Source organism: Lissotriton vulgaris, chromosome 9 (genome assembly GCF_964263255.1).
Source record: "Lissotriton vulgaris chromosome 9, aLisVul1.2, whole genome shotgun sequence".
Lineage (NCBI taxonomy): Eukaryota > Metazoa > Chordata > Amphibia > Caudata > Salamandridae > Lissotriton > Lissotriton vulgaris.
The window spans coordinates 541,561,905-541,575,593 of NC_141697.1; the positions used below are offsets into that span (position 1 = coordinate 541,561,905).

Sequence of the window (13,689 nt, forward strand, 5' to 3'; positions counted from 1 at the left end):
CCTCAGCCCTTTCATTGTCTGCCCACTGTAACATATTTTTTTACCAGTACATGTGAGTGGTGACTCTGCTTTATGAAACTTATCATATATTAGGACAATGAATATAGCAGAAGGGGCGATCGAAATGCTTGCCTACATATTTGTTTATTTTTTATATAATGGCTGATTAACCTCTTAATTATATTACCATTTTGTGAAATGTTGCTTTAAAATATATCCTGCTTGCAGAATATATAAGTATTTGTACTGCGTTGGCCGGGAATCGAACCCGGGTCAACTGCTTGGAAGGCAGCTATGCTCACCACTATACCACCAACGCCCTCTGATCTTTGTGCTCTCGGTTCTAAACATTAGGACCCTGAGTTCAATGACTATCATGCACCAGCTTCAATGGTGCATTTGGTTTAGATACCAACATGAAAAGCAATAGAAAGTTTTTGTAGAGGGTAAGGAACTGGGATTGAAACCAAGGACAAAGCTGTGCAGAAGAGAAGAATGGAAAGCAGCAATACAAATAATAGATATGAACACATAGAGGCAGCATGGGAAGCAAAGCAGGGAAGAGAAATAGAGAACATTCCATGAAATGCCCAGGAGATAGATAAGAGCAGAACAAAAAAGGGAAGAATGAAATTCAAAGCCTCCACATAAAAGTGTTTGAAGGTCCCACCAGTCATTCATGCTTATTATTGTGTGCCTTTACTTTCAAAGTACAGTGTGGAGCTTTTGACGATCCCTCTCTTGTATTTCAGCAGACACAGATAGTTGAGAAGTCTTTTCTCACATAGCTGGCACAAGCTTGCGCTTTTCCTTGCTGGTAGCGTGGAAATGACAGCTTGGTCCTTGGAAGTAAAATCAAGCAAAATTAGCAGAGGATGGTTTCGATCCATCGACCTCTGGGTTATGGGCCCAGCACGCTTCCGCTGCGCCACTCTGCTCCGTTGTGAAAGTGTTCTTTTTATGCAGATAAGGAGCATTAGGCAGAGTAGCATGGGATTGGTCTGGCTCTCACCTCATTTGCATAAGTATATCCCAAGGCATGCTGGGTGCAGAAAAACTTCATCTTCCCCTCTCACAATCAGTAATAACTGAAAGTCAGACACTCTTAGGCACTAGCCGTTTCAGGCCTTTATCAAGACAGTAGCTCTTGAACCATCTCTCTCTCGCTCTGTGATCCTAGCACTAGCATGCTCAGGATTTGGCTTTACCTTGGAGCCAGAGATATACCCGGTGAGGGCTTGCCCGGTGTGAGGCTTTTGAGCGTTTGGGAGCGTTGTGGACGTTGGACAGGAAACTATGCGAATATGAAGCCTCCAACATTCCTGCTTCAGTGAGTGGTTCTTTCCATGGACATCTGACTCTTGGATTCCTCTCAACTTGCCTTCTGATAAAACATTTTGTGAGCAGCAGTTTCCTTCGACAGCTACAAGGTGGCGCTACATTCAGGTGAGAGCACAAGTATGCACAAAATGTTAGGGACTTTTGCCAGATTTATCGGTGGATCTTGCATATTTTTTCAGAGGCTAGATATTGCCTAGAAATGCTTTTTAACATAGAGATGCTGGAGTTACAATGTCTGGTCGGGCCTCAGCCCTTCCATTGTTTGCCCACTGTAACAAATTTATTACCAGCACATGTGTGTTGTGACTCTGCTTTATGAAACTTATCATATATTAGGACAATGTATGTAGCAGAAGGTGCGATTGAGATGTTTGCCCACGTATTTGTTTATTTTTTTATATATGGCTGATTAATCTGTTCGTGAAATTTCCATTTTGTGACATGTTGCATTACAATATATCCTGCTTGCAGAATATATAAGTATTTTCAGTGCGTTGGCCGGGAATCGAACCCGGGTCAACTGCTTGGGAAGCAGCTATGCTCACCACTATACCACCAACGCCCTCTGATGTGTTAGCTCTCGGTTCTAAATATTACGTTGCAGAAATCAATGACTATCTTGCACCAGCTTCAATGGTGCATTTGGTTTAGATACCAACATGAGAAGCAGTAGAACGTTTTTTGCAGAGGGTAAGGAACTGGGGATTGAAACCAAGGACAAAGTTGTGCAGAAGAGAAGAAATGAAAAGCAACAGTACAAATAGTAGAAATGAGCATATATAGGCAGCATGGGAAGCAAAGCAGGGAAGAGAAAGAGCACATTCCATGAAATGCCCAGGAGATATATAAGAGCAGAACAAAAAGGGAAGAATGAAATTCAAAGCATGCCCAGAAAGTTGTGTGAAGCTCCCACCAGTCAGTCATTTATGGTTATAATTGTGTGTCTTTACTTTCAAAGTACAGGGTTGTACCTTTCACGATCACTCTTGTATTACACAGACACGAATAGTTGAGAAGTCTTTTCTCACATAGCTGGCACAAGCTTGCACTTTTCCTTTCTGGCTATGTGGAAATGACAGCTTGGTCCTTGGAAGGAAAATCAAGCAAAATTAGCAGAGGATGGTTTCGATCCATCGACCTCTGGGTTATGGGCCCAGCACGCTTCCGCTGCACCACTCTGCTCCTTTGTGAAAGTGTTCTCTTTATGCAGATGAGGAGGCATTCAGAGAAGTGACGTGGGATTGGTCGGGCTCTCACCTCATTTGCCTAAGTATATCGCAAGGCATGCTGGGTGCAGAAAATCTTTATCTTCCCCTCTCACAATCAGTCACAACTGAAAGTCCAGACCCTCTTAGGCACTAGCCGTTTCAGGCCTTTAACAAGACAACAGCTCTCCGACGCTCTCTGTCTCTCTCTCTCTCTGTGATCCTAGTGCTTGCATGCTCAGTATTTGGCTTTTCCTGGGAGCCAGAGATCTACCCAGTGAGGGCTTGCCGGTATAAGGCTTTAGAGCGTTTGGGAGCGTTCGGTACATGAGAGGACGTTGGACTGGAAGCTATGCAAATTTGAAGCATCCAAACTTCCTGCTGCAGTCGGAGGCTCTTTCCATGGACATCTGCCTTTTGGATTCCTCTAAACTTGCCCTCTGATGAAACATTTTGTGAGCTGCAGTTACCTCCGACGGCTACAAGGTGGTGCTACATTCAGGTGAGGGCACAAGTATGCACAAAATGTTGGGGACTTTTGCCAGATTTATTGCTGGATCTTGCATATTTTTTTCAGAGGCTAAATATTGCCTAGGAAATGCTTTTTAACATAGAGATGCTGGAGTTAAAATGTCTGGTCGGGCCTCAGCCCTTTCATTGTCTGCCCACTGTAACATATTTTTTTACCAGTACATGTGAGTGGTGACTCTGCTTTATGAAACTTATCATATATTAGGACAATGAATATAGCAGAAGGGGCGATCGAAATGCTTGCCTACATATTTGTTTATTTTTTTTATAATGGCTGATTAACCTCTTAATTATATTACCATTTTGTGAAATGTTGCTTTAAAATATATCCTGCTTGCAGAATATATAAGTATTTGTACTGCGTTGGCCGGGAATCGAACCCGGGTCAACTGCTTGGAAGGCAGCTATGCTCACCACTATACCACCAACGCCCTCTGATCTTTGCGCTCTCGGTTCTAAACATTAGGATCCTGAGTTCAATGACTATCATGCACCAGCTTCAATGGTGCATTTGGTTTAGATACCAACATGAAAAGCAATAGAAAGTTTTTGTAGAGGGTAAGGAACTGGGATTGAAACCAAGGACAAAGCTGTGCAGAAGAGAAGAATGGAAAGCAGCAATACAAATAATAGATATGAACACATAGAGGCAGCATGGGAAGCAAAGCAGGGAAGAGAAATAGAGAACATTCCATGAAATGCCCAGGAGATAGATAAGAGCAGAACAAAAAAGGGAAGAATGAAATTCAAAGCCTCCACATAAAAGTGTTTGAAGGTCCCACCAGTCATTCATGCTTATTATTGTGTGCCTTTACTTTCAAAGTACAGTGTGGAGCCTTTGACGATCCCTCTCTTGTATTTCAGCAGACACAGATAGTTGAGAAGTCTTTTCTCACATAGCTGGCACAAGCTTGCGCTTTTCCTTGCTGGTAGCGTGGAAATGACAGCTTGGTCCTTGGAAGTAAAATCAAGCAAAATTAGCAGAGGATGGTTTCGATCCATCGACCTCTGGGTTATGGGCCCAGCACGCTTCCGCTGCGCCACTCTGCTCCGTTGTGAAAGTGTTCTTTTTATGCAGATAAGGAGCATTAGGCAGAGTAGCATGGGATTGGTCTGGCTCTCACCTCATTTGCATAAGTATATCCCAAGGCATGCTGGGTGCAGAAAAACTTCATCTTCCCCTCTCACAATCAGTCATAACTGAAAGTCAGACACTCTTAGGCACTAGCCGTTTCAGGCCTTTATCAAGACAGTAGCTCTTGAACCATCTCTCTCTCGCTCTGTGATCCTAGCACTAGCATGCTCAGGATTTGGCTTTACCTTGGAGCCAGAGATATACCCGGTGAGGGCGAGGCTTTTGAGCGTTTGGGAGCGTTGTGGACGTTGGACAGGAAACTATGCGAATATGAAGCCTCCAACATTCCTGCTTCAGTGAGTGGTTCTTTCCATGGACATCTGACTCTTGGATTCCTCTCAACTTGCCTTCTGATAAAACATTTTGTGAGCAGCAGTTTCCTTCGACAGCTACAAGGTGGCGCTACATTCAGGTGAGAGCACAAGTATGCACAAAATGTTAGGGACTTTTGCCAGATTTATCGGTGGATCTTGCATATTTTTTCAGAGGCTAGATATTGCCTAGAAATGCTTTTTAACATAGAGATGCTGGAGTTACAATGTCTGGTCGGGCCTCAGCCCTTCCATTGTTTGCCCACTGTAACAAATTTATTACCAGCACATGTGTGTTGTGACTCTGCTTTATGAAACTTATCATATATTAGGACAATGTATGTAGCAGAAGGTGCGATTGAGATGTTTGCCCACGTATTTGTTTATTTTTTTATATATGGCTGATTAATCTGTTCGTGAAATTTCCATTTTGTGACATGTTGCATTACAATATATCCTGCTTGCAGAATATATAAGTATTTTCAGTGCGTTGGCCGGGAATCGAACCCGGGTCAACTGCTTGGGAAGCAGCTATGCTCACCACTATACCACCAACGCCCTCTGATGTGTTAGCTCTCGGTTCTAAATATTACGTTGCAGAAATCAATGACTATCTTGCACCAGCTTCAATGGTGCATTTGGTTTAGATACCAACATGAGAAGCAGTAGAACGTTTTTTGCAGAGGGTAAGGAACTGGGGATTGAAACCAAGGACAAAGTTGTGCAGAAGAGAAGAAATGAAAAGCAACAGTACAAATAGTAGAAATGAGCATATATAGGCAGCATGGGAAGCAAAGCAGGGAAGAGAAAGAGAACATTCCATGAAATGCCCAGGAGATATATAAGAGCAGAACAAAAAGGGAAGAATGAAATTCAAAGCATGCCCAGAAAGTTGTGTGAAGCTCCCACCAGTCAGTCATTTATGGTTATAATTGTGTGTCTTTACTTTCAAAGTACAGGGTTGTACCTTTCACGATCACTCTTGTATTACACAGACACGAATAGTTGAGAAGTCTTTTCTCACATAGCTGGTACAAGCTTGCACTTTTCCTTTCTGGCTATGTGGAAATGACAGCTTGGTCCTTGGAAGGAAAATCAAGCAAAATTAGCAGAGGATGGTTTCGATCCATCGACCTCTGGGTTATGGGCCCAGCACGCTTCCGCTGCGCCACTCTGCTCCTTTGTGAAAGTGTTCTGTTTATGCAGATGAGGAGGCATTCAGAGAAGTGACGTGGGATTGGTCGGGCTCTCACCTCATTTGCCTAAGTATATCGCAAGGCATGCTGGGTGCAGAAAATCTTTATCTTCCCCTCTCACAATCAGTCACAACTGAAAGTCCAGACCCTCTTATTCACTAGCCGTTTCAGGCCTTTAACAAGACAACAGCTCTCCGACGCTCTCTGTCTCTCTCTCTCTCTGTGATCCTAGTGCTTGCATGCTCAGTATTTGGCTTTTCCTGGGAGCCAGAGATCTACCCGGTGAGGGCTTGCCGGTATAAGGCTTTAGAGCGTTTGGGAGCGTTCGGTACATGAGAGGACGTTGGACTGGAAGCTATGCAAATTTGAAGCATCCAAACTTCCTGCTGCAGTCGGAGGCTCTTTCCATGGACATCTGCCTTTTGGATTCCTCTAAACTTGCCCTCTGATGAAACATTTTGTGAGCTGCAGTTACCTCCGACGGCTACAAGGTGGTGCTACATTCAGGTGAGGGCACAAGTATGCACAAAATGTTGGGGACTTTTGCCAGATTTATTGCTGGACCTTGCATATTTTTTTCAGAGGCTAAATATTGCCTAGGAAATGCTTTTTAACATAGAGATGCTGGAGTTAAAATGTCTGGTCGGGCCTCAGCCCTTTCATTGTCTGCCCACTGTAACATATTTTTTTACCAGTACATGTGAGTGGTGACTCTGCTTTATGAAACTTATCATATATTAGGACAATGAATATAGCAGAAGGGGCGATCGAAATGCTTGCCTACATATTTGTTTATTTTTTATATAATGGCTGATTAACCTCTTAATTATATTACCATTTTGTGAAATGTTGCTTTAAAATATATCCTGCTTGCAGGATATATAAGTATTTGTACTGCGTTGGCCGGGAATCGAACCCGGGTCAACTGCTTGGAAGGCAGCTATGCTCACCACTATACCACCAACGCCCTCTGATCTTTGTGCTCTCGGTTCTAAACATTAGGACCCTGAGTTCAATGACTATCATGCACCAGCTTCAATGGTGCATTTGGTTTAGATACCAACATGAAAAGCAATAGAAAGTTTTTGTAGAGGGTAAGGAACTGGGATTGAAACCAAGGACAAAGCTGTGCAGAAGAGAAGAATGGAAAGCAGCAATACAAATAATAGATATGAACACATAGAGGCAGCATGGGAAGCAAAGCAGGGAAGAGAAATAGAGAACATTCCATGAAATGCCCAGGAGATAGATAAGAGCAGAACAAAAAAGGGAAGAATGAAATTCAAAGCCTCCACATAAAAGTGTTTGAAGGTCCCACCAGTCATTCATGCTTATTATTGTGTGCCTTTACTTTCAAAGTACAGTGTGGAGCTTTTGACGATCCCTCTCTTGTATTTCAGCAGACACAGATAGTTGAGAAGTCTTTTCTCACATAGCTGGCACAAGCTTGCGCTTTTCCTTGCTGGTAGCGTGGAAATGACAGCTTGGTCCTTGGAAGTAAAATCAAGCAAAATTAGCAGAGGATGGTTTCGATCCATCGACCTCTGGGTTATGGGCCCAGCACGCTTCCGCTGCGCCACTCTGCTCCGTTGTGAAAGTGTTCTTTTTATGCAGATAAGGAGCATTAGGCAGAGTAGCATGGGATTGGTCTGGCTCTCACCTCATTTGCATAAGTATATCCCAAGGCATGCTGGGTGCAGAAAAACTTCATCTTCCCCTCTCACAATCAGTAATAACTGAAAGTCAGACACTCTTAGGCACTAGCCGTTTCAGGCCTTTATCAAGACAGTAGCTCTTGAACCATCTCTCTCTCGCTCTGTGATCCTAGCACTAGCATGCTCAGGATTTGGCTTTACCTTGGAGCCAGAGATATACCCGGTGAGGGCTTGCCCGGTGTGAGGCTTTTGAGCGTTTGGGAGCGTTGTGGACGTTGGACAGGAAACTATGCGAATATGAAGCCTCCAACATTCCTGCTTCAGTGAGTGGTTCTTTCCATGGACATCTGACTCTTGGATTCCTCTCAACTTGCCTTCTGATAAAACATTTTGTGAGCAGCAGTTTCCTTCGACAGCTACAAGGTGGCGCTACATTCAGGTGAGAGCACAAGTATGCACAAAATGTTAGGGACTTTTGCCAGATTTATCGGTGGATCTTGCATATTTTTTCAGAGGCTAGATATTGCCTAGAAATGCTTTTTAACATAGAGATGCTGGAGTTACAATGTCTGGTCGGGCCTCAGCCCTTCCATTGTTTGCCCACTGTAACAAATTTATTACCAGCACATGTGTGTTGTGACTCTGCTTTATGAAACTTATCATATATTAGGACAATGTATGTAGCAGAAGGTGCGATTGAGATGTTTGCCCACGTATTTGTTTATTTTTTTATATATGGCTGATTAATCTGTTCGTGAAATTTCCATTTTGTGACATGTTGCATTACAATATATCCTGCTTGCAGAATATATAAGTATTTTCAGTGCGTTGGCCGGGAATCGAACCCGGGTCAACTGCTTGGGAAGCAGCTATGCTCACCACTATACCACCAACGCCCTCTGATGTGTTAGCTCTCGGTTCTAAATATTACGTTGCAGAAATCAATGACTATCTTGCACCAGCTTCAATGGTGCATTTGGTTTAGATACCAACATGAGAAGCAGTAGAACGTTTTTTGCAGAGGGTAAGGAACTGGGGATTGAAACCAAGGACAAAGTTGTGCAGAAGAGAAGAAATGAAAAGCAACAGTACAAATAGTAGAAATGAGCATATATAGGCAGCATGGGAAGCAAAGCAGGGAAGAGAAAGAGAACATTCCATGAAATGCCCAGGAGATATATAAGAGCAGAACAAAAAGGGAAGAATGAAATTCAAAGCATGCCCAGAAAGTTGTGTGAAGCTCCCACCAGTCAGTCATTTATGGTTATAATTGTGTGTCTTTACTTTCAAAGTACAGGGTTGTACCTTTCACGATCACTCTTGTATTACACAGACACGAATAGTTGAGAAGTCTTTTCTCACATAGCTGGCACAAGCTTGCACTTTTCCTTTCTGGCTATGTGGAAATGACAGCTTGGTCCTTGGAAGGAAAATCAAGCAAAATTAGCAGAGGATGGTTTCGATCCATCGACCTCTGGGTTATGGGCCCAGCACGCTTCCGCTGCGCCACTCTGCTCCTTTGTGAAAGTGTTCTCTTTATGCAGATGAGGAGGCATTCAGAGAAGTGACGTGGGATTGGTCGGGCTCTCACCTCATTTGCCTAAGTATATCGCAAGGCATGCTGGGTGCAGAAAATCTTTATCTTCCCCTCTCACAATCAGTCACAACTGAAAGTCCAGACCCTCTTAGGCACTAGCCGTTTCAGGCCTTTAACAAGACAACAGCTCTCCGACGCTCTCTGTCTCTCTCTCTCTCTGTGATCCTAGTGCTTGCATGCTCAGTATTTGGCTTTTCCTGGGAGCCAGAGATCTACCCGGTGAGGGCTTGCCGGTATAAGGCTTTAGAGCGTTTGGGAGCGTTCGGTACATGAGAGGACGTTGGACTGGAAGCTATGCAAATTTGAAGCATCCAAACTTCCTGCTGCAGTCGGAGGCTCTTTCCATGGACATCTGCCTTTTGGATTCCTCTAAACTTGCCCTCTGATGAAACATTTTGTGAGCTGCAGTTACCTCCGACGGCTACAAGGTGGTGCTACATTCAGGTGAGGGCACAAGTATGCACAAAATGTTGGGGACTTTTGCCAGATTTATTGCTGGACCTTGCATATTTTTTTCAGAGGCTAAATATTGCCTAGGAAATGCTTTTTAACATAGAGATGCTGGAGTTAAAATGTCTGGTCGGGCCTCAGCCCTTTCATTGTCTGCCCACTGTAACATATTTTTTTACCAGTACATGTGAGTGGTGACTCTGCTTTATGAAACTTATCATATATTAGGACAATGAATATAGCAGAAGGGGCGATCGAAATGCTTGCCTACATATTTGTTTATTTTTTATATAATGGCTGATTAACCTCTTAATTATATTACCATTTTGTGAAATGTTGCTTTAAAATATATCCTGCTTGCAGGATATATAAGTATTTGTACTGCGTTGGCCGGGAATCGAACCCGGGTCAACTGCTTGGAAGGCAGCTATGCTCACCACTATACCACCAACGCCCTCTGATCTTTGTGCTCTCGGTTCTAAACATTAGGACCCTGAGTTCAATGACTATCATGCACCAGCTTCAATGGTGCATTTGGTTTAGATACCAACATGAAAAGCAATAGAAAGTTTTTGTAGAGGGTAAGGAACTGGGATTGAAACCAAGGACAAAGCTGTGCAGAAGAGAAGAATGGAAAGCAGCAATACAAATAATAGATATGAACACATAGAGGCAGCATGGGAAGCAAAGCAGGGAAGAGAAATAGAGAACATTCCATGAAATGCCCAGGAGATAGATAAGAGCAGAACAAAAAAGGGAAGAATGAAATTCAAAGCCTCCACATAAAAGTGTTTGAAGGTCCCACCAGTCATTCATGCTTATTATTGTGTGCCTTTACTTTCAAAGTACAGTGTGGAGCTTTTGACGATCCCTCTCTTGTATTTCAGCAGACACAGATAGTTGAGAAGTCTTTTCTCACATAGCTGGCACAAGCTTGCGCTTTTCCTTGCTGGTAGCGTGGAAATGACAGCTTGGTCCTTGGAAGTAAAATCAAGCAAAATTAGCAGAGGATGGTTTCGATCCATCGACCTCTGGGTTATGGGCCCAGCACGCTTCCGCTGCGCCACTCTGCTCCGTTGTGAAAGTGTTCTTTTTATGCAGATAAGGAGCATTAGGCAGAGTAGCATGGGATTGGTCTGGCTCTCACCTCATTTGCATAAGTATATCCCAAGGCATGCTGGGTGCAGAAAAACTTCATCTTCCCCTCTCACAATCAGTAATAACTGAAAGTCAGACACTCTTAGGCACTAGCCGTTTCAGGCCTTTATCAAGACAGTAGCTCTTGAACCATCTCTCTCTCGCTCTGTGATCCTAGCACTAGCATGCTCAGGATTTGGCTTTACCTTGGAGCCAGAGATATACCCGGTGAGGGCTTGCCCGGTGTGAGGCTTTTGAGCGTTTGGGAGCGTTGTGGACGTTGGACAGGAAACTATGCGAATATGAAGCCTCCAACATTCCTGCTTCAGTGAGTGGTTCTTTCCATGGACATCTGACTCTTGGATTCCTCTCAACTTGCCTTCTGATAAAACATTTTGTGAGCAGCAGTTTCCTTCGACAGCTACAAGGTGGCGCTACATTCAGGTGAGAGCACAAGTATGCACAAAATGTTAGGGACTTTTGCCAGATTTATCGGTGGATCTTGCATATTTTTTCAGAGGCTAGATATTGCCTAGAAATGCTTTTTAACATAGAGATGCTGGAGTTACAATGTCTGGTCGGGCCTCAGCCCTTCCATTGTTTGCCCACTGTAACAAATTTATTACCAGCACATGTGTGTTGTGACTCTGCTTTATGAAACTTATCATATATTAGGACAATGTATGTAGCAGAAGGTGCGATTGAGATGTTTGCCCACGTATTTGTTTATTTTTTTATATATGGCTGATTAATCTGTTCGTGAAATTTCCATTTTGTGACATGTTGCATTACAATATATCCTGCTTGCAGAATATATAAGTATTTTCAGTGCGTTGGCCGGGAATCGAACCCGGGTCAACTGCTTGGGAAGCAGCTATGCTCACCACTATACCACCAACGCCCTCTGATGTGTTAGCTCTCGGTTCTAAATATTACGTTGCAGAAATCAATGACTATCTTGCACCAGCTTCAATGGTGCATTTGGTTTAGATACCAACATGAGAAGCAGTAGAACGTTTTTTGCAGAGGGTAAGGAACTGGGGATTGAAACCAAGGACAAAGTTGTGCAGAAGAGAAGAAATGAAAAGCAACAGTACAAATAGTAGAAATGAGCATATATAGGCAGCATGGGAAGCAAAGCAGGGAAGAGAAAGAGAACATTCCATGAAATGCCCAGGAGATATATAAGAGCAGAACAAAAAGGGAAGAATGAAATTCAAAGCATGCCCAGAAAGTTGTGTGAAGCTCCCACCAGTCAGTCATTTATGGTTATAATTGTGTGTCTTTACTTTCAAAGTACAGGGTTGTACCTTTCACGATCACTCTTGTATTACACAGACACGAATAGTTGAGAAGTCTTTTCTCACATAGCTGGCACAAGCTTGCACTTTTCCTTTCTGGCTATGTGGAAATGACAGCTTGGTCCTTGGAAGGAAAATCAAGCAAAATTAGCAGAGGATGGTTTCGATCCATCGACCTCTGGGTTATGGGCCCAGCACGCTTCCGCTGCGCCACTCTGCTCCTTTGTGAAAGTGTTCTCTTTATGCAGATGAGGAGGCATTCAGAGAAGTGACGTGGGATTGGTCGGGCTCTCACCTCATTTGCCTAAGTATATCGCAAGGCATGCTGGGTGCAGAAAATCTTTATCTTCCCCTCTCACAATCAGTCACAACTGAAAGTCCAGACCCTCTTAGGCACTAGCCGTTTCAGGCCTTTAACAAGACAACAGCTCTCCGACGCTCTCTGTCTCTCTCTCTCTCTGTGATCCTAGTGCTTGCATGCTCAGTATTTGGCTTTTCCTGGGAGCCAGAGATCTACCCGGTGAGGGCTTGCCGGTATAAGGCTTTAGAGCGTTTGGGAGTGTTCGGTACATGAGAGGACGTTGGACTGGAAGCTATGCAAATTTGAAGCATCCAAACTTCCTGCTGCAGTCGGAGGCTCTTTCCATGGACATCTGCCTTTTGGATTCCTCTAAACTTGCCCTCTGATGAAACATTTTGTGAGCTGCAGTTACCTCCGACGGCTACAAGGTGGTGCTACATTCAGGTGAGGGCACAAGTATGCACAAAATGTTGGGGACTTTTGCCAGATTTATTGCTGGATCTTGCATATTTTTTTCAGAGGCTAAATATTGCCTAGGAAATGCTTTTTAACATAGAGATGCTGGAGTTAAAATGTCTGGTTGGGCCTCAGCCCTTTCATTGTCTGCCCACTGTAACATATTTTTTTACCAGTACATGTGAGTGGTGACTCTGCTTTATGAAACTTATCATATATTAGGACAATGAATATAGCAGAAGGGGCGATCGAAATGCTTGCCTACATATTTGTTTATTTTTTATATAATGGCTGATTAACCTCTTAATTATATTACCATTTTGTGAAATGTTGCTTTAAAATATATCCTGCTTGCAGAATATATAAGTATTTGTACTGCGTTGGCCGGGAATCGAACCCGGGTCAACTGCTTGGAAGGCAGCTATGCTCACCACTATACCACCAACGCCCTCTGATCTTTGCGCTCTCGGTTCTAAACATTAGGACCCTGAGTTCAATGACTATCATGCACCAGCTTCAATGGTGCATTTGGTTTAGATACCAACATGAAAAGCAATAGAAAGTTTTTGTAGAGGGTAAGGAACTGGGATTGAAACCAAGGACAAAGCTGTGCAGAAGAGAAGAATGGAAAGCAGCAATACAAATAATAGATATGAACACATAGAGGCAGCATGGGAAGCAAAGCAGGGAAGAGAAATAGAGAACATTCCATGAAATGCCCAGGAGATAGATAAGAGCAGAACAAAAAAGGGAAGAATGAAATTCAAAGCCTCCACATAAAAGTGTTTGAAGGTCCCACCAGTCATTCATGCTTATTATTGTGTGCCTTTACTTTCAAAGTACAGTGTGGAGCCTTTGACGATCCCTCTCTTGTATTTCAGCAGACACAGATAGTTGAGAAGTCTTTTCTCACATAGCTGGCACAAGCTTGCGCTTTTCCTTGCTGGTAGCGTGGAAATGACAGCTTGGTCCTTGGAAGTAAAATCAAGCAAAATTAGCAGAGGATGGTTTCGATCCATCGACCTCTGGGTTATGGGCCCAGCACGCTTCCGCTGCGCCACTCTGCTCCGTTG

The 13,689-nt window shown here is 43.5% G+C and overlaps 9 non-coding genes across 9 annotated transcripts; all 9 read right to left on the bottom strand.

Annotated features, from left to right (window-relative positions):
- Positions 1-247: 247 nt before the first annotated feature.
- On the bottom strand, positions 248-319 carry TRNAG-UCC (transfer RNA glycine (anticodon UCC)). The gene has a single exon. It is a non-coding gene; the product is annotated as a tRNA-Gly (tRNA).
- A 1,512-nt stretch (positions 320-1,831) lies between these two features.
- TRNAG-CCC (transfer RNA glycine (anticodon CCC)) lies at positions 1,832-1,903 on the bottom strand. Its single transcript has one exon. It is a non-coding gene; the product is annotated as a tRNA-Gly (tRNA).
- A 1,533-nt stretch (positions 1,904-3,436) lies between these two features.
- Positions 3,437-3,508, bottom strand: TRNAG-UCC (transfer RNA glycine (anticodon UCC)). The gene has a single exon. It is a non-coding gene; the product is annotated as a tRNA-Gly (tRNA).
- Positions 3,509-5,009: 1,501 nt separating this feature from the next.
- Positions 5,010-5,081, bottom strand: TRNAG-CCC (transfer RNA glycine (anticodon CCC)). The gene has a single exon. It is a non-coding gene; the product is annotated as a tRNA-Gly (tRNA).
- Positions 5,082-6,614: 1,533 nt separating this feature from the next.
- Positions 6,615-6,686, bottom strand: TRNAG-UCC (transfer RNA glycine (anticodon UCC)). Its single transcript has one exon. It is a non-coding gene; the product is annotated as a tRNA-Gly (tRNA).
- A 1,512-nt stretch (positions 6,687-8,198) lies between these two features.
- Positions 8,199-8,270, bottom strand: TRNAG-CCC (transfer RNA glycine (anticodon CCC)). Its single transcript has one exon. It is a non-coding gene; the product is annotated as a tRNA-Gly (tRNA).
- Positions 8,271-9,803: 1,533 nt separating this feature from the next.
- Positions 9,804-9,875, bottom strand: TRNAG-UCC (transfer RNA glycine (anticodon UCC)). Its single transcript has one exon. It is a non-coding gene; the product is annotated as a tRNA-Gly (tRNA).
- A 1,512-nt stretch (positions 9,876-11,387) lies between these two features.
- Positions 11,388-11,459, bottom strand: TRNAG-CCC (transfer RNA glycine (anticodon CCC)). The gene has a single exon. It is a non-coding gene; the product is annotated as a tRNA-Gly (tRNA).
- A 1,533-nt stretch (positions 11,460-12,992) lies between these two features.
- TRNAG-UCC (transfer RNA glycine (anticodon UCC)) lies at positions 12,993-13,064 on the bottom strand. Its single transcript has one exon. It is a non-coding gene; the product is annotated as a tRNA-Gly (tRNA).
- Between the last annotated feature and the right edge of the window lie 625 nt (positions 13,065-13,689).